The sequence below is a fragment of the Plectropomus leopardus genome, chromosome 15, assembly GCF_026936395.1.
Source record: "Plectropomus leopardus strain MGB_pleo_1.0 chromosome 15, ASM2693639v1, whole genome shotgun sequence".
Classification (NCBI taxonomy): domain Eukaryota; kingdom Metazoa; phylum Chordata; class Actinopteri; order Perciformes; family Serranidae; genus Plectropomus; species Plectropomus leopardus.
In genome coordinates, this window is record NC_142190.1 from 16,335,358 (window position 1) to 16,359,176 (window position 23,819).

At 38.8% G+C, this 23,819-nt stretch overlaps 1 long non-coding RNA gene across 1 annotated transcript in view; it reads right to left on the bottom strand.

Moving 5' to 3' along the window:
- LOC148187257 (uncharacterized) overlaps positions 1–23,819 on the bottom strand; it is a 145,415-nt gene that overhangs the window by 26,135 nt on the left and 95,461 nt on the right. The window contains exon 4 of the long non-coding RNA XR_015778918.1: positions 9,324–9,447. This is a non-coding gene — a long non-coding RNA (uncharacterized LOC148187257). The remainder of the gene's footprint in view (positions 1–9,323; positions 9,448–23,819) is intronic.

Here is a 23,819-nt window from a genome sequence, read left to right on the forward strand (position 1 = left end):
ACTTACAACTTTACAACTTTTTGGATGCATTGGACCTGTTCCCTGATAATTTTTATCGACTTTTTATACACTTGGTTGTCACTCAACAAAATTCTCTTACGAGTCCAAAGAACCAGAACAGAAACAATGCTCTCACATATCTAAAGGGCATAATAGGTCGATTTCAACTGACTTATAAAATGACATATATGACCATTCCCAAAATGATATATTATTATAATGGCCGCAGTTTTAAATAGGACCTTAACATAAGGAGTTGCCATTACAATATAAACTTCATGTGTAGGTTTAAGTAATAAAACTGAGTGATTTATTGACGAACTATGAAACATCATAGTTTGGCTTTATGTACTGTAAGTACTTTTAAAACAAATGTGACATCACGTATGTCACATGATAGACATCACATACGTCACTAGCCTAGTGTGCTATACGTACTAGCATACTACATTATGTTGTTATTAAAAGAATGGTAAATGGTGAATGGACTTGCAATTGTTAAGTGCCTTTCTAGTTTTCCGATCACTCAATGTGCTACTTGTCATATTCACCCATTCACACGCACATTCTCACACTAGCAGCCAAGGCTACCATACAACTAAAAAAAAGCTACTGCTTCTCAAAAATCATACTATCACACTCACACACCACTGGTGCAGACATTGAGAGCAATTTGGGGTTTAGTATCTTGCCATGGATTCTTTGACATGCTGACTAAAGGGTCTGGAGATCAAACTGCTGATCTTCCAATCACAGGATGACCCGCTCTACCACCTGAGCAACAGCCGTCCTAGTCAAGAAGTCAAAGTTGACTTGAACATTTAACACAAGTCTCCTGGGTGAAAGTCCAGTGTTTGTATGACCCCTCCTGCCTACCACATCAGGAATTTTCCCTTTTTCACACAACATTATGCAGACTTAGACCCTTTTTAATACTACCTCGCCTCACTTTCTCATCTGGTCCTAAAATAATTACTTTATAAGAGGGCGCTGCCTTATAAAAAATGTAAGTATGGGTTGTGAATGACAGTGTTTCTTTTGGCATGAATATAATTCAAATGGCATGACCTGTCCAATTAGAATATTGTTATTCATCACAGACCTATCTTTGTAAGGAACGCTCCAGGAAAAAACTTTGACTCAGCTGTGGGCTAATAATATGTTTTTTTAGCGCCTGCCTGGACTACTCTGAAAAAGAAGAGAATGCAACCCTAATTTGGAAGAATGGTTCCAGAGCCATTACCTGCAATATTTTACTGGCAGTACTCAGTCTTGCCAACAGGTTCTGTCTTTTCCCCCATCAAAAAGGCAATATTGCACATAATGATAACCAGTTTCTTGGCCAGGGTGTAGTCCACCAAGGCATCCATTCCCATCAGCTACCGAACTACCAAAACAATGAATGCTTGCATACATACTGACTTTAATGCCCTTTTTGCACACTCACATTGAGAAACCAAAGACTTTGCCAAGATTTTATTTATGGATTTTTCATCCTCTTTTAACACTATTAAATCCAGTATCTGAGCAGACATTTTGGCAACAGAATTTTCTCTTGAAGATGGATTGATTTCATAGATTGTTTATTTTTGTAAACTGTATAATCCAGCATGTCATTCTCTAACAAAGTGACCACCTGCATAGGGATGTATTTTATCATTTCTATTGTTCATTTTATATATCAATTCTACAACTTCCATAACTGGTGTGAGAAGCCAAATCTTCTCCTGAGCACCTTTAAAACAAATAAAATATTGATAGATCTTAAAAGGCTGCAATTCTCTTTCCCTACATTTATCAGCAGTGAGCCAAAATAGACTGTGACAAATTACAAGTACCTGGGCATTGTGCTTGACCACAAACTTAGGTGGGACCCGTGGACTGACATCATGTGTGTTAAAATGCCTTTGTAATATGCTGCAAACCAATTTCCACATGAGGACAATAAAAGTAGCTATCTGTTCCTCTCTTACAGTTTGTGAACCTTGATATAAGTTGACCTGAGGACTGCTAAAGATTTGCCACAGAACCACCTGCAAGCTCCACTCCCAGGTCTGGCTCCAGTAGAGGGCCAGGTTCCACTTTTCGTCGAGATGACGATCTTTGCTTCCGAGTTTGTTTTTTTTACCCTACAACAAGGCCTACAGGGTTAGGGGTACAAGCACAATTGGAAGTCAATGTAATTAACAAGGTTGCAAGGGGAGAAAACACTTCTGATTAATAATAGATTATTCATTGTATTATAGATTATAGACTTGTACTGCGTACATTCAGCTTCAACAGCATCAATAATGCAGCAGCCTATATCTATTGGTTTTAAGGGTAATCTTTATATTGGTCTTTTTAAATAATGTAACTGGCTGTTAATTATTGAAGGTTGACATCACTGTGGGTTCAAGATTTCCCACTATAAGCCTACAAGCTGCACCCCGAGGCCTGGCTCCAGGAGAGGGTCAACTTCCCCTTTTTTCCACATAAAAACTGCTGGTGCCCCTTCATCTGCAACCAGTTTGAAATTGGATACCTACAGTACCAGAAGTTATTTTCCCCCACAACACAGCTCACAGGGTTAAAGGTAGGAGAATATTGATTCTACCATAGTAATTAACCCTTAACCCAATGTTTGCATTTTTTTTTGACATCTTTTACCATTTTCTTGCAATTTGAGAGAATTTAACCTTTTTGCTGAGATGTCAAAGATTTAAATTGGGTACTTATGAAAGGCATCTGAATGCAGCACAAGAAACACTGATCCAGGTTTCAAAGGGTTAAATACGTAGAGAAAAAAATACATACATAAACAATATTCCCAAATATATCTTCCATCTTCACAACATCATTTTTTTTAGAGATGCAGAGAATCACCATGACCCAAACGCTTTGTCAAAAATCATCAATGATGCATGTTGGTGTGTGCAGGTATGAGGGAAATAGACAGAGAGTGGGGATCCTGTCTAAGAAAATAGAGTCCACCTCATTTAGTATCAAATGTCTGGAGAAAAGAGGAGAATAGGAGAGAAGGGAGAAAAGATAAGGGAAAAGTAATCAGGTAGGGACACCATTAGGTAATGACCTGATAAGTATGTAAAGCTGCGATGATACAATATGATTACTGAACTCGTATTGCTCTGCTGGACCGTGTATGGAGGGATATTTTACACATCCAATCTGTCCTCAAGACATTAAAGTTGCAATTGGCCAAAACTGTATGATAGCAAATCAATGTAACTAACAAGGCTGGAGGGGGAGAGGAGATTTTTGGTGACTAATAGATTCTTATTCCTTTGGTAATATAGATTATAAAATCTCACTGTGTACATTTAGCCACATTATAAGACCTTTCAATATGCAGTAGTCTTCACTGTTGGTTTACATCATAAACTCCGTATTGATCCTTTTAAATCGTGTAAACTGATTGTTTAATATTGATGGGTAACATCACTATAGGGACCAAGACGAGATGTTTACCTTACCTCAATATTACCTTGCCATGCCTAACCCTCCGTGTCTCCTCGTCTTATCTTTTGTGTGTTCTGTCCTTTTCTGTCTCTGTCTTTCCCCTCCCTCTTCAGCCTCACCCTGTTTTGTCTTGGCTTATCCCGTCTCACCTAGTTATATCCCTTCCTTCCTTTCAGTTGATTTGATAGAACAGCTCTTTCCCTGCAGCCCCCAAACATCAGTTTAAATTTAAATGTATCTAGAAAATAGCACGACTGAAAGTAACTGATCAACAGACGAATGATAGTAACACCGCTTTCTTGACTGGAGAATAAGTTACAGATGGCACTTGTTCCATAATGTCAAGGGAAAACATTGGGCTGCTGCTTAGACAGAAGTTTTGTGATACAATTGTTGGCTTAAGGACACAAAGTGGAAGCAAAAGCTGATCTGTCTGTATAATATGAGTCGCCTTGGGCTACCGGTACCTTCATAAATATTTCTCAGAAGCCTCAGGTTGGCAGGAGCTGCAATTGGTTATTCTGCCAAGCAGTTGTCACACCAAACATGCTGATGCATTAAGTAGATCAGGAAACATTTGCATACCGGTTTACATCCAATTGAACCCGACATGTAGTCCTGCAATTCTGAGCTACAAACAGAACATTCCTCAGGCTTGTAGGTCTTGCCGGTTGTTTTCAATATTGCATGTAATTTGTTCAACCAAAGGTAAAATTAGCTCTTAGTTTTCCTGTCTATAAAGCAATTTACAGATGTTAAGATGGGCTCTGTGAGCTTTTGACAGGCATCCATTTAAAGTCAAAGCACTTATTATTTAAAACTATAATTACTGCCCTGAAGTTGTAATATATAACAACTAATTTGGCCAATAACCAATATAAAAAAAATAAATATTAATATGAAAAATAGAAAAAAAATCATTATTTCCACTTTTTGCCACCTAATTTTAGTGACCTTACAGAGATGATCTAACGTAAGTCTCTTCTGTGGTAGAATTTACATCATAATATGATGTTAATTCCACGACAGTAAGATATTATACAGAGATATAGATATAGAGATATATTTATTTAGTGTGCAAAATAAGAAAAATACTTAAACTTAGGGTTGATGTTTTGTACATGTACACTTTGTCAATAAAAATAAATAAATAAAACATATCAGAAGAAATCAGCATATTAGCCAATAATGATATTCCATTTTAAAGCCAATATTGGCACATACTGATGATATGACAATATAATCAATATTATCATGCAGTCCCTAATTGCAGTTTCTATCTATGCTGTCCAGAATCATGTTTTGTCATGACAGGTGACAGTGCTTTAAATATGGGTATTGCTGTGAAGAAGCTACATGTTCAAAAACCTGCATGCCTCACAGACATCTTCAACCTGACAGCACAGAAGATACAACAAGCACAGTTTCAAGATTAAAAGATTACTGTCACCAGTGCAGTATCTGACCAAATGTCTTCCCTTCGGTTCCTGAGTTATGGCGTTGAATAATGTCCAGAGAAGTGTTTTTGCTGAACATTATGATGTCACAGAGAAGTTGACCTTTAGAATATAAAACGTCATCACTTTATCATTTTATCCCACCAGACATATAAATTCTTGAATCATGGCCAAAAACATGTTTTTTGAGGTCACAGTGACCTTTGACCACCAAATTCTAATCTGTTCATCCTTGAGTCCATTTGGATGTTTGTGCCAAATTTAAAGAAATTCTATTGAGGTGTTTTTTGAGATACTGCATTCACGAGAATGAGACAAAAGAGGTCACAGTGACCTTTGACCACCACGATGTAGTTCACTGCTAAGTCCAAGTGGACGTTCATGCCAAATTTGAAGAAATTCCCTCACGGCATTCTTGAGATATCACATTCACAAGAATAGGACAGAAGTATATACATATGGACATAATATAATGCTTCTTGTCACAGCTATCACCAGTGCAGAGACATAAAAAAATATAAAACATTAACTTACATTAACATTAACTCAAAAAATAGTTGTAAGTCCCAGGACTAGTGTCAAGCATATTATTTTACACTTGCTGCAAATTAGAGTGGATTTTGTGAACTGCAGTACAGTCTTTGTTTTGCTTTGTTTTCTTTTTGTTTTTACATTTCCCCAATACATTTCCCAAAAAAAGTGACCTGGCTCTTAGAGAATTGCCTTTTCCAGAGCTTACATCCAACACAGAAAGCTTTCACAAGGTAGTAAAGTCCAGTAGCATAATCCCTGCGGTTCTTGTCTGTAAACAAAATGACTGCAAGAGAACTTGCTTTCAGTCCAGTCTGTCGATTAGACAGGGTTTGAATGACAGGACCGTTAGGACCAAGGATCTGTGCTTGAGTCACAGAATGTGCTACAACAGACAGGAGCAGACTTTTTACAACTCTCAGCATGTCAGAAGTACACACACGTAACCCTCCATGTTACCGTACACCTCCATCTCTCAAGTCCACACTGCAAAAACGGATTTAATGCTTTTGAGATCAAGCTCTCTCTTTTTTTTTGACCAAGTCTTTCACTCTACCTTTCTAGTTCTCTCTTGCTCTCTATTCTCCTTCTTTAGCTTTTCTGCCTTTGGGGTTTTAGTGTTAAAAATGGTGTTGAAAGCTCGAGGGCTGAAAGGTGAATGGATGCCACTCTTGGTAAATTGCCCGTGAAGGGCAGTCTGAGAGCAAGAGAAGGATGAAGGAAGAGAAAGAACATGAGAGACTGAGTGAGGGTAGGCACTAGAAAGAAGACAAGAAAAGGGCGAGGACAAAAGACAAGGTACAATGGGACAATTAAGGCTTGGTCAGACTGCCAGGCCAAGGTAACATAAAACATGAAAAAGAAATTTTTGCAAATCAGATCCAAACTACATTTGGAGGTGGACTGAAATGCAATTACGATCAATTTTCTCCATACGCATCTCAGTCTAGACACTCTGAACACTTAGCACTATTGGAAATGTCGCTTTTGCGTCACTGGCAAAGCAACACAGGATGATAATTTCAAATTCAGAATGATGTTAATATGGAGGAGTGTAATCTGTGCATCTACTAGCAGAGTGCAGCGATGGAAGAATAATGCACCTGCAATTATTTGGATGGCTAAAATGATAGACCTGCATTTCTCATGCTTCAGATCTGGAAAGCCACAACACCAGGGGCCTGATGCAATGTGTACACACAAAAACCATCCATACACCTTTTCCCACATATAAGCTAGTATTTAAAAAGGAGGAATGTGCGGTGAGAATGTGCGCACCACCTGCATTCTTCAGAGCAGGTGTACACACAGTTTTAGCTGAGATAGCTGCAGGTGAGATGCAAAGGAGATTAAATATAAATTGAGAGACAGAAAACTGTGATTTTAGGATGTTTGCCACCTTCACTGATTTTTATTTTATTATTACAGCAGATTGCACGGTGCTCTTTAAAATATCAATCAAAGGCACATTTGTAAAATTATTATAGTGATAAATTTCAGGATTATTTTTATTTACATTCATTGCCCTGTACTGATAATTAAATTTTATTATGTGGAGCATTTGTGAAATTATTTTCCACATGAACACTATGAATAAATCATTGAATGTCCTTCTGATATTTAATGCCAATCAAGATTTCACCACTACAATAATTTGCAGAAATGGGATGAATTAGTGGTACGAACACTACAGACTACAGCTGCTCTGGCATTATTGGAGAATGTCATTGATGCAACAAAGTTGCTGAAATTGCACTTTCTTAACTGTATTTTTCACTGACAGGTGTAATGAGTGGCGGAGGGGAACAAATGTCAACATGTAAATGCACGTTTAAGGGCGTTTCTACATCCATTTATGGTGAACTGTAGGTGTGGAAATGAGGCTCCTGTCCGTGCGCCCTGGTCCACAATGACTGAGATTTATAAAACAGAATCAAGCGTATGTACAGCTTTATAAGTCTGATTAAAAGAATGTGTATGCATATTTCTGACTCTGTGCTTACACAGTTTTAGTCGTGAGTCTACACAGTTTTATCCATCTGGCCACAGCATAACTACATAGTTACTATTATTTACTCAGCAATCCATGCAGATAGGCTAGTGATGTCTGGACACAAATGCAGTCCAATCACTCATCAGATTGTCTAATAGACCAGATTTAAGAAACAAATCTGATACCTGTCTGAACGAAGCCTTAGAAAAAGACATTGAGAGACAGAAATAGAGAGAACAGAAGAAAGAAAAGGAGAAGAGGGGTGACTAGGAGTGTTGGAAATAGCAGGAGAAGTAAGAGTGAAGAAGAGGAGAGGAAAGAAAACTGCCAGTCACTTCACTCCTTTGTCAAACTTGAGTTCTCGCTGCCTTCAAGGCCCAGACATGGTGTGAATCAGGAAGAAAACAGGGAACTGAGGGCTCCAGGGACAAAGAAGAGGAAAAGGAAATTGCAGCGTGAAACTCTCTGACTCAGAAAGTTTGAACCTGAAACTGTCTGACTCAGAAAACCTGACAAATACAACTTTGGAGCGTAATAGGACACTGAAATATTCACGAACCTCGGTTTGCCCACAGCATGAAATAAGTATGAGACTGATGCATTTGGGTATTCTGTGCTGAAATACTACACTAAACACAGAAAGTCTTTTAGGATTTGATATTGTGTCCTCTGTTAGCGGATATGCGCTTCACCTGCTTATGCAATGCAGTGTATCTTTTTTATTTGTATTTTTTTGGCTTTAAAATGATTTGTATTTCCTGATTTTGACTGCTCAAACAAAAAAGAAACACCTCTGCCAAATTACAACAATGGTACATTTATGCAAGTAAAAGTTTTATGGAAACCTTTACTGTTCATTTCACTTTTGATAAAGACTGAGTTTAATGTTTTGCAACAACTTGTTAAAATATATTGTCAATATTACATGTTGCATGTGAAGTTAAATAATTACCCAGGACACTGTCTCTAAATCCTGTTTCAAAACATTGGCTTGGACTGATCCTAATGCCTACCATACTTTTTTAAAAGATTAAAGAGAGTAGTACACATATCCTGTTTTGTCACCAAGATTTAATGAAACATGACATCAGGATTTTAATGTAAGATAAGGATGTACTGAACCTTTAACTTATATGACAGGCTGCTTACAACATATTTACTGGAGCAACGTAAACTGGTGTGTGTGTGTGCGCGCGCGCGTCTACGTGTCGGGTAGCAGGGTGATAGACGACAAAACTAATGAAACATTTTGTATATTGCCGCTGTCTCATAATTTAAGCTTCTCATGCAAAAGTTGTTCTCATTTATGATATTTATTTAAGATGACAGTTACTAGCCTCTGTCAGGCAGTAAGGAAGCCCTTGGCATTCCCCAACTCAGGGATTTTCTATGTCACGCTATACAAAGCGGACAAAATGCTGTCGGAAACAAGTGCATTTTCCACATGAAAACAGTTCACCTCAAAAAGTGAAGAAGGGCAATCTTTTTTTTAATTTAAGTTTTTGGGCCTTTTATTGCCTTTAATGTACAGGACAGCTTGAGTGTGAAGGGGGAGAGATAGAGGGGGCGACATGCAGCAAATGGCCAAGGCTGGAATTGAACCTGCCGCCGCTGCAGCGAGGATACAACCTCTATATATGGGGCGCCGCTCTACCCACTGAGCCAACAGGTTCCCCAAGGGGGCAATCTTCTTAAGTCGTGTTGACAGGTAGTACTGCATTTACACATGCAAGCCTTATACAACTTATATTTATAAGGGACCTGTTGTGCTAATTTAAAAGTTCATGCTCAAGTTCATGGTTTCTTTTGGAAGACACATGCTTCTATGGTCAAAAAACACTTCATTTTCCTCATACTGTCTGTGCTGGAACATCTGTACTCACCCTCTGGCTGAGATGCTCCATTGTAGCACCTGTTCTTTTTAAGCCTGAAAAAGCCCAGTCTGCTCTAATGGGTCAGTCTTTCAGGGTCTTCCACACCTTGGCGTCTCTGCAGCTGGGGCAATGACTATAACAGAGAAAAGTGGCACTTTCAGTCATGAAAAAATTACCAATAAAAGTGTCTAAACACAACTGGATATGTTCAAGCGGTAATAAAATCAGAAATCAGGGAGAAAATAATTACATCAGCAACTAAGGTAACATGTTTCTTTGATGTTAACATCAAGGGGGTGACTTCTCTCATTATAAAATCACCAATGAAATCTTCTTAACACAACCAAACATGTTCAAGCAAGAATTTAATATCAGAAACAGATTAACAACACTGGCAACCAAGACTACATGTTTCCAAAATTTTGGCAATTGTATTGTTCCCTGATGTCGTAGTGTGGGCTATACAAAGTCAACTCCTGCAGTAACGTTGCCTGCAGCAGATTACCATTTTAAGAAATTGGTCATTAGTTGAAGCCAAAGTAGGAAAAAAACACAGGAAACAGGGTATTCAGAACAGTCTAAAGCCTAAGGTTTTGCCTCAAATGAATTACTTTTACACTACTATAATATTATATATATATGACAAAAAATAGAAGAAGCATAACCAGTCCCCTTTAAGAGTTATTTTAAGTCAAAAACAATACAGACATAGGAAGAATTGCTGAGACAAAAAGCCAGGATTCTGTTCAGTTTCTACACCAGTACATTTAAATGATATATCTGTATCTGTAGTTTCATCTAGCATGTAACATGATTTACAGTTTAAAGAATGACCAAAGCCGATATGAAGGATGGTGAGAGATAACAGAGGCGTGGAACAAGCTGTTCAGCACTGCAGAGAGACAAGGGAAAACTGATCTAATCTCCTTTTCTCTTGTCTTCTCCATATATCTACTGCACCTGCTTTTGTTCCCATGTGCTATATTTGTATCTCTACCAAATCGTGTCTGCAGAATTTATTCATAGCATAGATTGGATTTTTCTAAATCACAAAGTAGTGGGGCGGTCTGTTCTCTTCTCACAGTTTAGAGTTGTTTCTTTATGTAACATCAGAGATTCTGAATTGCAATGAGGACCCCCATCTCATATCTTCAAATAAACAAATTGTTGAGGCGTGAGTAAGATTAAAGCTTAAAACTAATGTGACACTTTTTTAGTGTCAAGAAAAAGACAAATAAGCCTTTTTTCTATTTTAGATAATAACATGAGTGATAGCTACATTCCAGTTAGCTGCTTCGGTTTGAGGTTCCTGGGATTGTACATGCTTTCATGATACAGATTGTTTACTCTACTATAAAACTTATCTGACAAAAATGAGGTTGAACTAATTTCAAAGTTTAGGTAATGACTGTCCAGCTGCTCACTCTGAACAAAGCTACAATAATCTGGAGCTGGAAAGAGTTTCGTTGAGTTTTTCCATATTTAAAATATATCATATTTTAGTTTGTCCATTCTGGGCTACTGTTAAACAACATGATGAACTCTGTAGAAGAGGACCCACTCTGCATGTAGACATAAACAGGTCATTCTATGGTGAAAAAAAACCTAGATTCTTAGTTTCAGGAGATTATATACTAACAAAAACACATTATATTTCATTTTTGCCAATATATCCCCTGGAATCCTACACACTGGACTTAATATTAAATATCTGGAAATTGAGCTGCACTTATCTCTGAAAACACCTTTCGTAAAGGTAGTTCCTGCAACTTTTACAGGAAACACATAAGAGATTTTCTAGAGGGAAAGGAGGGAAAAGCAGTACTCACACATATCAGACATGAATTCTCGTTTGTTTGCATGCAAGGGAAAACAAACTCTCACGCGCACACACATAATATCCCCAAACAAATGCTGAAGCCTGCACACAAATGTTCACTTCATGGGTCAGTGAGTTTTGATCGAGAGCCGGGTCACGGTGATCTGGAAGGGGGGCCACAGATTAAGGAATGAGGTGGCGTCTCACTGTGGGTGGCTCGGAAGCAGCCTCCAGTTATTTTATTAGCCAGACAGAAACACTGCGGGATGCTCTCTAATACCACCGGTGATTTACACTTATACAGTGGCACACACAAATACACACACACTCACACACAGAGCGAGAGAGAGCAACACAGCCACCTTCTCTCAAGCACACACATACACAAACCAAAGAGAACACACACAGGCACACACACAGGCTCACACACAGGCTCCTGACAGCCCTCCCTGTGTGTGTTTCTTGCAGGGCTACGCAGAGATTAGCCATTATTTCACATCAGCGAGGCTGGCAAAGTTTAAAGAGAGTTGTTACTGTTATCTTGACAGATAGAAAACTAACTCCCCTCTGCTCTGCACAGTGAAAGAGTGTGTGTGCTTGTTTTATTATGTATGTTCTGTACTTACATTATCTCTGTGTTTGTGTGTGTGTGTGTGTTTGTGTATAGACAAAAGCAATCGTGTTAGTTCTGCAAGCAGGTTGCATTTATATTTTGACCAAAGGACTGTGTAGTGATGAACTTCCACAGTTTTACAGAAGTAAACAAATGCTCATTTTGCTAAATAAAAATTAGCCTTTAATTTTGTAATTCTGTTAAAAGGATATTTATGTGCAACTATGTTTTATAAATAATTATTGTTTAAGTCACTATTCAAACTAAAATATCAACATTTACTCTTTTCAGGTATTTAAGGGTGAGATTTTTTTTTTTCAGCATGACATTATTCTAAATGAAACATCTCATCTTAGACATCTCTAAAAGCTTTACTAATCGCTAATAAGAAAACTCATTTGCCACCAAAAATAACTGATACAGACAACAAAAAATTTAGACAACATTCAAAGTATAGTAATACAAACCTGAATCCCAAAGAGTAGTAGTATTGGTAGATTGGTGCCTAATCTACCAAGATAGTCATAGCTTTTGGTCTATTTTCTTTTCTAAATTATTTAAGTAATAACATAGCTAGAGTAGTTCACACACACACACACACACACACACACACACACACACACACACACACACACACACACACACACACACACACACACCATACAGAATATCAGGTCTATGTGTGATTAGAATAGAGCAGAGGAGCAGTACTGCATTTTAATTAGGGATACCCCTGCAACTTATTCAACAAATAACATTTGTTATTGCAGAACTGTTACAGTACAAAAAAAATTACCACTGGGTACTTTTGAGTACCTGTATGGGATTCCAGGTAACAGAACCAGTACTGGTTCAAATGCGAATGACACCCAACCCTATAATGGAAGCTCAGATATTTTATTAATCGTCTAACACAAGAGTGATGGAACATAAAGGACTGTTTATGAAAATGTTTAAAAAGTCTTGCCCTCAACACAGCCTTTCCAAGAATATTAGTATTCACTGTGAGCACAAATTAGTTTTTATTTACCTGAGACAACCTTGAAAAAAAACAGCACAAGGGAAATGCACTCCATGTGCATAAACTAAGACTTTATAAATCCACAAAAACTTCAAAATGCAGGTCATTCATTAGAATGGAAAACAATCATTATATCTCTTACAGAACATGAACCCTAGGATTTAGTAAACACAGAAAAAAAAAGAAAGAAGCTGTTTGAAAGGACTATTTTGAATGACCTGTATTGTTGAAACGGGCTTAGTCAACTTCTACTACTCCTATCATCACTTTTTAATGGTCCACATTAATCTTTCAGGTCTACCTAAGCGGATCCAACAGGAGTTATCATAAGCCCAGAGATTTCAAAATACTTCTTCTGAGAACAGTGACTTATCTGATGCCAGAGGCTGGGAGACGTGTCAAATGTAGTGAGACGCACCAGCCTTCCCTTCGCACCTCTTATCCTCACATGCAGACTCTTACCAAAAGAACCTCATACCCCACCCAGATTTATCTCAGTTCTATTTTCTGTTTTTTTTTTTTTTGCCTTGCTGTGACCCAGATACAAAGGTGTGAGAAGATCCTCTTCCTGCTCAACTCTCTGTCCTACATATCAAATCGGACAGTCTCATCAACCATAATGTTTGCTCTACAGTGTTGATAAAGTGTTGTTGATAAATGGATAGGCTTCATTCACATGTCATGACTGGATGATTTCATCTTTATCTCACTCAATTACAATTAGACCACCGAGAGCCAGTTAAGTGTGCCTGCAATGGCACTCTCAAATGAATTTCTCATGCATGAGTCTTATTCAATATCAATTCCATTCATTATTGATAACTCATTAAAGTCTCATAGTCTTCAATAAATGATTGAATAATGCGAATGAGTTCAATTTCTTTCAATTGTTCATGCATGACACAGGGTCAATGCAATCAATACCTCATTCTCCTGAAATCGTCAACAGACTATGACCGCTTGAAAATGACCTTCAGAACGTCTCCACATTCCTGATTGGGTGTTTGATGGTTTCCATCATCTGACCTTTTTCTGACGCCAAGCTGTGAGTGAGGTGGATCATGTTTTGGGATTGGTGTCAACCTCTCATTGGAAAAAAATAGATTTGAAGGTGAGTAACATGTAAAATGTTGTGGAGCTGAGGGAGAAACTACTAAAGCCTACTGGAAACTGCTTGCTTTCTACAAGGAAAATGATTCATCAGCACTGTCTGATGGACATTCTGTACCGCAAAATGTGAAGCTCATATTACAGACGGGACTTTATTTTTATTACTGGTGCTGTCATTTGTGGCTAATGCGCAGACTCAACACTTTCTCCATGCTGACCTGCTGTGTTAAATTCATGATGATGTACATTGTCACAGTATTAATATCATGATTTCAGCAACAGCATCAGGTCATACTCACTAATCTGTTCCTCATTCTCCTTTAAAGGAAAAACTACTCATTCACACATCATGGTTCTGCTTTGCTGTCCTCTTGTTTTTGGTGTTTAACTATTGTCCATTACCAGAATAAATATTTACATTGTATATTTCTGCAGTTATTGAACACATAACATTTGTACATTTTCATGTAGTGCACATGTTGACAATGTACATTTCTTTATGTTTCAACAATGTTGTGGTTATTTGGTGACTATGTGTACATTTAGGAAAAGGTCATGTTTGATGTTAAAATGCCTGGTTTTGGTTGAACAATCAGACATAGACATGCTGCCAAAAATCTCACTGAAAAAAAAGAAGGGTTTGTTGTTTCAAAGCAGTAGTCTGTAGATTTTCAGATGTCACACAAAGATGTTACGCCATCCACTGTCCTCTCTTCCTCTCAATGATAAAGTCAGCTCATACAGACATTCCTTGATACATATAAAACAACAAATGTAACATATACCTGGTATGCAGAAAAGTACAATGGAAATATTTTCTTCTGGTAACTGGGCTGTCAATTAACACTTCCTGTCAGCAACTTGTTTGTCTGTGCCCTCTAGAAAGACACATGGATATGTTTTCTGATCTGATTTCCCTATCTGCAGAAAAACATCTTCTCTCAGTGTCTATAAACTGTTACAAGTCACTGTTGAAAAATTAATCTTTTACATAATGTGAAAACACTCTGGCACAAAAACAACTCAGGGAAAAATCATTTTGAGATTGGCTTGGGTTTTAAACTTTGTTAAAGTTTAGAAAACATCTTGGGTTGGGTTAGGTGGATTAGAGTTGATTGTCGGTTGTAAACAAACACACTACGGTCTCTCGTGTTAACGTGATGTTTTGTTGACCAATTTATCCTCATTTTGTGGACTTCCTATTTTTCTCCTGACAAAATAACGATGGCCATTATAGAGAGCTTTGTCAGTTCACTGGGAACATGTTGTTTTGGAACACTGGCTGGTATCACTCTTCTTGGGGGGGACAATTTCCTTCCTCCAGACATTTCACATTAAAAGCCTATCAGGAAAGAGAGCCACTGGACTATTTAGAATTTATGAAATGAGCCATACCAGCACAGGAGAGTCCATCCCCAAACAACCTTAAGAACCAACTGTTTTGTTGTATGTGCCGGACCAACACATTTTCATCCCAACTCATTACATGGCAACCCACACCAGAACACCATTAATGCACATGCTGGAACAGATGGTTAGGTCTGGGGGAATGAGGCACATGGTAAGGTGTAGAAAAAAACCCCAAAACATAACATTTGCATGGGAAGCAAACACTGGTCTCCAGCATGAAAGTCTGTTGTCATGGGACCCATCTACCACTCCTCCTGGCCACCCTATAGGCGGCCTCTCATTTTTTATGTCATGTTGTTACCGGCAGCATTAACTTGATGCCGTCCTACTACGTTTCGTTCACACACAACAGGTTGCATCCAGTCGCTTTCTCAAGTGACACTGCCCGTGCACCCATAAGGAGGACACAGCAGGTGCCATTGGGTTATCCACCAGCATATAATAACACAACGACCAGTTCTACCGGCTGCGCTCTCATCTGACGCCATCCAGAAACGTTCCATGTGCACATGAAAGGTGTCTTTTGGCGTCAGGCACTTATGCCAAAAGTACTGACAGAGTGGTGCTTTTCTACCGTTTCAGAATTAGAATAGGCTGGCTGGACACAGATACACACTTTCATTTGAGAATTCACAGTGTATAAACAAAACTGCGTCTCGCAAAAGCCAGATATCAGAGTGGCTTTATCAAAGTTGTAGATAGTTTGTAGTTTGCTCTTCCTCTCATGGAGCACTGAGAAAAGTGTCTTCTGCTGCATGTGCACTTTTTTATGGATGGGTATCAGAGAACATCAATAAATGTCACTTTCGTAGAAAAGGAGCTTCTGGTTGTCCTTTTGTTGAGGATGAATAAAAGAAAAACACACACCAGGAAAGCTCTGACCCCAGACCGCAATTTGAACCTGGATGGTTTGAGGCCCTTAAAAACAGAGAGCCAGAATGGGTGTATTTAGAGTGTCAAAGTGGCAGAGCAGGCCCTGGTGCAGATGTCTAAATCCGCCTCCATTACAATGGTATGCCATACTATCCAAAGCCTCAATGATACACAGCCAGGAAGCTTAAGTGACTAAGTGCACCTCCACCCAGGGGAATTAGGGAGGGAAGAGGCCTCTAAGAATAATTTTGGCAGGTTCTGAATTATTGTCTTTCCCAGCTGGCTCCCTTCGCTTTTCTCTCTCCTCCCCCTGTGGCTGTGAATACAGCCAAATCCCCCTTGCTTTGCCTGGCTGGCTGGTATATTTTGACCATGTAGAAAAGCCCTGTAGAGGTTTAACGGATGGTTTTGTCTGACTCAGAGAAACTGAGCATAAGGCTAGTGCCAGGCAAAGAAGAAGCGATAGTAATAACAGTAATAAGGGAGGGCGCCGCCAGATAAACATCAATCTTAGTACCTGCTGGTTTCTGTTCCACTTTATCATATGGCGGGATGCTGTGTTGTGAATTAAAGCATACAGACAGAGGAACAGACAAACAAACCAGCAGAGAAAAAAGAGAGGGAGGTTTGAGTACTGCATCTCCAATCAGCATGATGTGTAATTTCCAGCAGCATTTTTGAAACTTCAGCAGCGCTGCCATCAATTCCCACCAGAGGAAACAAACCTGCATCGGCTCTCAAAATCTTTACAAACAGTGTATTGATTTTACAGTACCTGAGAGAGAAATTATTTAATCTCACCTCAGGCTCTAAGTAGCTGCTTTACAGGAGGCACTCTCAAAGATAAACTTTTTAATTTGCACTCTCAAGCAGGCGCTATGGATATATCAGGAACAAGCTCCTTTAATATTTTACTCCTTCTCCGTTGCAAATGATACAAAGATTTCATATTCCAATAGCCTTGGAGGTGAGCAGAAATTGGTGAGGGAGTCTGTGGGCATTTAGGATGGGACTGAGTTTTCAGGAATGTGCGTGCATGTGTGTCTCTGTGTATTGGCGTGCATTCCTGCTTGTGTGCAAATGCAAGAATGTGCACATTGTCAGTGAGCAACAACTCAGTTCACCTCCTTATTCATGCATTCCCTTTCTTTTTATATGCAGCGCAGTGCCTCGACATGAAAAGAGCCACCCTAATTGAAGACTGCTTTCTATGTAGGTTCTGTTCCACATTGCCACATCGGGAATTCTCAGAAAATAATAATAGAACTCAACGGTAAAGGGAGAAGGTGGCGTGCGTTTATGTGCATACTACAGAGCGGGTGAGAGAAAATGAGAGGCTGGGATGGAGAGAGGCAGACGGAGGGAGATTCTGAGACAGAAGACGTGATTATGGCTAAACTGTCGTCTTCCATTTTCGATTTGAATGATTCCATTATCTGGACATAATCCGTCCAAGATCTGCTTATTCTTCGCTCCAGCTCTGGAAATTTCACAGTGAAAGAACCCGTTTCTGTCACTGCATCTCAATCAGGTCATTGTCTTACTTTTCAAGGGCGAGCATGCTCAGCCGGAACTCGATAAAAGCCAACAGCGGACCTTACACAGCTTGACCTCTACTTGAGGACATTGATTATACATCTCATTTGTTTGCGCATACTGTACATGCATCCCCTCTTTCCTTCTTTGAGTACAAACACATACCAAACCCCTGTTTTCTCCTCCATCCGACACACCTTCGCAAAGTTGGATGTCAGTGGGATTGCTCGGAGCTGCGGTCATACTGAGCCTCTGAAAGGGAACTCAGCTTAAGGGCCAGCTAAGGTAACGGATTGGTCTCTGCAGCTTAGCGCAGGCCAGGTGCTTGGTCAGATATTGGAAGAGATTTTAATGTGGTTTGCATGCATGAGAACAGCAACCCAGATGATGACTTTGGCTGGCGTAGAAAAAAGGCCAGAAAAGAAGAAAGGGTTTGAGGAGGGGGAAGGGTGAATAGTTGGTGGAGAAGGAAGCGTAAAAAAAGGAGAAGAGGGAATTTGCAAATAACTGGTGAGAAATAAGAAAAAAAACAGACAGTGCGATTGTTTGAAATAAAACAGAGAGACAGGGAAGAGGGGCAAAACAGGGAAAGGGGCCTCAAAGAAAGAAAGTGGAATGAGGCAAAGAAGGGAAGGAGAAGAATGCGAATAAGGCAGCGGAAAAGGAAGAAAAAATGAGAGGAGGATGATTGGAGGAGCGTCTGGTTTAAAAATGAATCACAATGAAAGAATTTCACCAGAGGCATGGATTGTCTATCCAGAACATTTCCTTTTCAGCACCATCAAAGACGGCAAAACTTGCCGATGCTGCGCTTTTTATCTCTCCATTTTCTGGCTCTCTCTCTCTCCACTCCTGTTTTGTTTCTCTCCAAAAGACCTCTGAAATGACTGACATTCAAGGGTGACCTCATTGTAGTTTTCTTATTCTGTTATTTTTCCTTCCACAAAGACCGCTTTTGCTGTCTCATGCCAGCAATATTCAGCAAGCTCTGTTGTGAAATTGCACTGATCTGGGACAAAGATTAATCTCCTTATCTCTTTTAACGAACCCAGGCCTAAGGGTGTGCATATTATTAGCTTTTAGACCTCTATGGTTTAATATCGCTCCACCAGATATGACTTCTCACCACAGACAAAGACTGTGTGATATATCTTTGCTTCCACGTGACAAAGAGATGGTGGTCTTTTCTGTGAAGCCCATCAATCATACATGAATAATTAGGCAGCAGAAAAGAGACGGGGCAAAATTTAGAGATTATTCGATAAGGGGTTTCTTTCTAATGGCAGTCTCTTGATGTGGGAGTTTGATGAGGTGCAACTGTCTCATTAGGTAGTCACTTTTGTGCTCGGGTATGGACAGCTCGCCAGCTGATTTACGAGGTGCACCCTCTAGCAACGCCACCTTTACTGCGGTGGTGTACTCAAACTGAAAGCAGTTTCACAGAGTGTACCTGAAAGCACAGATGGTCAGATTGATCGCAGTCGCCAATCATCCCTTCTGACAGATGAAGGTATGTGAATGTTATTCTCTTGCAAAACACTATTCTGAAATTTTGGCTGACTTCCACAAGACCTGAAAGTGCCAAGGTTACTTTTCAAAGTGTGCTTGTTGTGATCATAAATAAACAAATCTGCAATCTATGATTTTCTTCTTCTTTTTTTAACATTCTAATCAAATGGAAGGTATGAACTTGTACTTGTATAGTGCCATTCAACCATTTCACAAACACAGATACATACACTGCTGGCCGAAGCTACCACACAAGATGCCTCCCACTTGTTAGATAACATTCACACACACTCCTTTGGGAGCAATTTCGGGTTCAGTACCTAGCCCAGTGATACAGTAACATGTGGACTGGAGGAGCCTGGGATCAAATCACTGTGTTCAACTCACTTTACTAGGCTTGGGCGCCATCACTGTATCAGGGTATAGGGTTTGTAGAAATCCCGATGGTGTGTTTTTCAATACGGTCAAAAATTCAGACCCTAATCATTCTATTACCTTCACACTGGAGAGGCTGTAATGAGGATGTTTTGCATGCAATGCATATCCTGTGCCACCGGAGGTCATAGTGGTGAACCGGCAGCTGAGCTGACTGTGAAGGGTGAAGAGAACGTTACAAGACTGTGAACAGCCTGTCAAAACCAGCCTGTGTTGTGCCTGTAATGGCAGAAAGAGAGCAAAAAGACTGCAGGGAAAAAAATCTTATTTTTACATCTAACCTGTTAAATTAAGGGAGTATTTCGACCAAACTAGAGTTGCTGATAGTTAGAAGAGATGAATAACTAATAAGTAAACAACTAACAAGAATAATTAAGACAGTTTTGTGAGGTTTATGTCAAGTTTGAATGAAGTGTGTTTTACAATGAGTAAACAAGGATATTTACAATGAGTTAAGGCAATTAAGCTATTGTCTTAGTTCAGTAAATGAGAAACACATTAATTCAAAATTTGTAGGTTAGTAGATTAGTTATTAGTAGGTTCCTCTGTTTAATGAGGAAAATAGGTGTAAAAATATAATCTTTTGTTGAAGGTGCTGTTCTGTGTGAGTGTATTGAGTGGACTGAAAATGGCAAGACAGCCTGCAGAACATAGCAAACTCGCCAGTGGGTGGTGCCAATGATTGGGGGGAGTACAGTACATCAGTTCGCACAGCACACTGTTACCATCATGTACAGTACACGCTGATGAAAAAGGAAGGTATGAAACTATGAAAAGACCCAAAAGCCTACACTCACCTAATAAATTATCAACAACTGTAAAAAAAAATCCATCATTATGTCTATAAAATATCATTCAAAATGGTCATCATAGTTTCTCATAACCCAGGGTGATGTCTTTAAATAAGTGTTTTGTCTGGCCTGCATTTCAAAACATCAACAGATTAAGTCTATCATCATAGCAGACAAACAAAATCCTAAAATATTCACCTTTGCGAAGCTGGCATTTCTTATTGGAAGAAAAGATTCAAAAGATCGACCAATTAGCAAAAATTGTTGCAGATCAACATAAAATAGTGGCTAGTAAGCACAATCATGCAGAGTGCAGGATTTTTGACAGAGCAAGAGCATTTTGTGGAGAATTAAAATCATAGTGACTTCATGGAGCAGAGGCTTATGGATTCATAGCAGCTGATAACCGCACAGCCCAGTGAGCTGGTCTTGGTGGTTTGGAGGTGAAAAGACATCCAGGAATTTGGTTAATCTGAGCACATTTTTACATTTTTACAACTGTTTTTAGATAAACTATAGGTTCAAAGAAATTTCAATGAATATTTAACATGGCTCTGGTTCTACAGAATACCCTAGATATATCCTTGGCAAAAGCTGTTCAAAAGCAGTTTAGCCCTACTCTGAGATTCCACCACAGTAATGTCAGCTTGTTTATTTCCACCTGCAACCTGAATTAGTCTATATTTGGAATACAGCAGGCAAAGAATCTGGAACTTGGGAGGCAGACAGCGTGCTCATCCCTACAATCCAATCCCTATGAAACTTTCACCACTTTTTACTGTGAAATATTTATTAGCAGTTCAACCTTCACAGCCTCAAGTTCATATAGTTCATCAAGCCCCAAGACTTGTCAATCAGCTTGATGTGCTGTCTATCATGAAAAGGCATCTAGCCTGCAGCTGAGGTAAACAGCATCCATAAAGCCGCCACAGTTGAAGAAGCAGCTGGTGAACACAAGCAACCAGCAATAAAACAGGATGTTAATGTTTACTAGTGTTATTGTAACTTTCAGTAACTGCATCTAGAAAAAAAATACACACAGAGAGCAAGTGGTATACACACAGAAATGCTCTCAACATTAGAGAAAACACCATTACAAGAGGTGATTTGGGTCTGAGGAGTGCAGCACAGATATGCATCCTGTGAAAAATGTATACAATTCAAATGGCAGAAGTCTGCCTGCACAGGCCATAAAAAAGTAAATCATCAAGCACCAAAATGCAATACCAGAAAGACTTAATCCAATGACTCCACACAGCATTTACACATAATTATATTTTCTGTCGAGATTAATGGAACCGCTATCACATTTTTGAGTCTGACAATCTGGTTCTATTTTAAAGTTTGAGGTCCTCTAGGTAATATTGTTGGTTCATTTTTTTTCTTGTTCCTCTTCCAATCTCTCTCCTGATAATGTCCTCCCAGCACCTCTGTAGTCACACAGGCAGGGAACTCTAGAGGCTCAAACAGCAAACCACTGTCCCTGTCCAAAAGAAGAGGCTCCCTTCATCGCTCAGAAAACCCCCGAAACCCAGAGGCACCTGCTAACATTTCCTTCTCAAAAACTTCCCTACAACTTCCCTACACTGACTGCTCGGAGAATATAAGCCATCTCTCACTTGATCTCCATTTCTCTCTCCTCTTATCTCTCTCAGTATTCCAACTCTCATATCTCAACTGTGATCGAGAATCGTTTTGTGACATCGCAACTAGTGTGGAAGCCAATCATGGTCCAATATGCAACTTACACTAGTATGCTGTGGAAACTTGAAGCCGCCAGTAGACACTGAGAATCGGCTTTTCGGTGAAGGAGACAATGTCTTGAGTCTTTGAAAGCTGGTTCAGCATTAGTTTTCTTGTGCTGTGTTCAGACAACTGTCACAAGCTATTTAACCCTTTAAAACCCAAACAAATGATATGACTTCTTTCAAAAACATTGGGAAAAGACAATGTGTAATTCACAAGACATGGCCCATAAAGTCGCAAAAAAGAACTAAAAAGTTGAAAGAAAACTGCCTGAAAATAAGCAAAGATTTTAAAAAAAGAATGAAAGAAAAGTAAAAATGAAAAACAAATAAAATGCCCTGAAAAAAAGTGCTGAAAATTATAATAAACAATACATGTTTTTACACAAAATTATTTAAAAATACATGTAAACAACACAATCATTCTAATTATAGCTTCTGGACATTTTTTCCTTTTTTTTCAATTTTTTATTTCTCCCTTTTTTTTAAAAAAAAAAAAAAAAAGTAATTTTCAGGGCATTTTCTTTCACTTATTTCTTGCAACTCATGTTTTCTTTTTTTTGTAAAGTTGCTCACTGTCTTTTCCCCCAAGTTTCTGAAAGTTTGCTCAGGTTTTATAGAAAAACTTTCAAAATTAAGAATATTTGCATGATTGGATTTCTGGTAGATGGTAGAAATAGATTTAGGTTTAAGAATTTATGTTTAGGCAGGTTTAAATAATGTTTTTTTCATTTACCCAGTCGGATAAATTGGAGGAAATCTACTTGTCCAAAATTAAGTCACTTGCCCCTATCCAAATTGTTTTATTCATTAGTGCTTATCAAATAACAGCTAAGACTTAAGTTCATTGTCATGAAAAAATGTGAATATAACAAGGCAAAATGCCAAGCAGAATAAAAGTTATTTTTAAATTATTTCTATATATTGACAACAACCTAATACCATTTGTATTGAAATTAAAACCCTGCAGATTAACATTTGATTATTATGCAATATATTAGCAGTTTTCATTAAAACAAGTTCTTTTAATTGTAAGAGACAAAACTATGGCTTGTTTTTTTAATATGCACTTCTAATTAAGCTAAGCTGGTGCAGTGTTAGAGGTTAAGATCACACAGATGCAGAAAGAGACGTGGGAACATTAAAAAAAAGAAGATAAAATCCCAGCCCTTCATTCCCACAGAGCCCTGAAATAAAACTTGATTTGTCAACCTAAATTACACTGGCTTCTTACAAGAGACTTTTCCCTACTGACAGAGGAAGAAGCACATTTGCGATAATGGGCAAAGAAAATAAATTGACATTTAAATAATCCTAATCGCTTTTGCAGGGAGCCCAGTGGTGAGCATCTCAGGGGCATCGCAGCATGAAGATAACATGGCCTGTCATCACTGTTAAGTGTGTGTGCGAGACGTTTCTAACTGTATCTCCCTTCAAATATGTGCCAGCTGAAACCCTTACGGAGCCCTCACGACCTGATGCAAATGAAACAAGATATTTGAGGGTGCAGGCATGAGAGAGAGAGGAGAAAATAGACTGAGAGGTAGGAAATAAATATCCAAAGAGAGAAAGGAAGTGAAATAGGGTATGAGGAGCAGTGCTGCATTCAAGTCCTTCTGTGCTACAAACAGGGGAAAAAGTCT